The following is a 313-nucleotide window of genomic DNA, read 5'->3' as shown; positions in this document are numbered from 1 at the left end:
AAAAAAAAAAAAACAGTACAAAGAGAATAAAGTGAGAAGTAAAAGTTCCCCTTTCCCTCCTGCTATCCTCATCTCCAGTGGTAACCACTGTTGACAGTTTCTTTATATGCCCTTCTGGAAATTGTCAACACATGAGCAGAGAGTGTGAGAGATTATATGTGGCTTTTATTCCTTGCAACTTCACACTGGTGAGGAAGCTCTGATTCTCCTCATTTTACAGATGACAAAACTCTTCAAAGTGGGGTGGTTCTCCAAGGTCATTCTAGCTGCCAACCCAAGTTTTCCTGGCCTGGAACCTGCGTCTTTCTCTCTC

Source organism: Mustela nigripes, chromosome 4 (assembly GCF_022355385.1).
Source record: "Mustela nigripes isolate SB6536 chromosome 4, MUSNIG.SB6536, whole genome shotgun sequence".
Lineage (NCBI taxonomy): Eukaryota > Metazoa > Chordata > Mammalia > Carnivora > Mustelidae > Mustela > Mustela nigripes.
The sequence above is the reverse complement of the archived record's forward strand: the minus strand, read 5'-3'. Positions refer to the sequence as shown.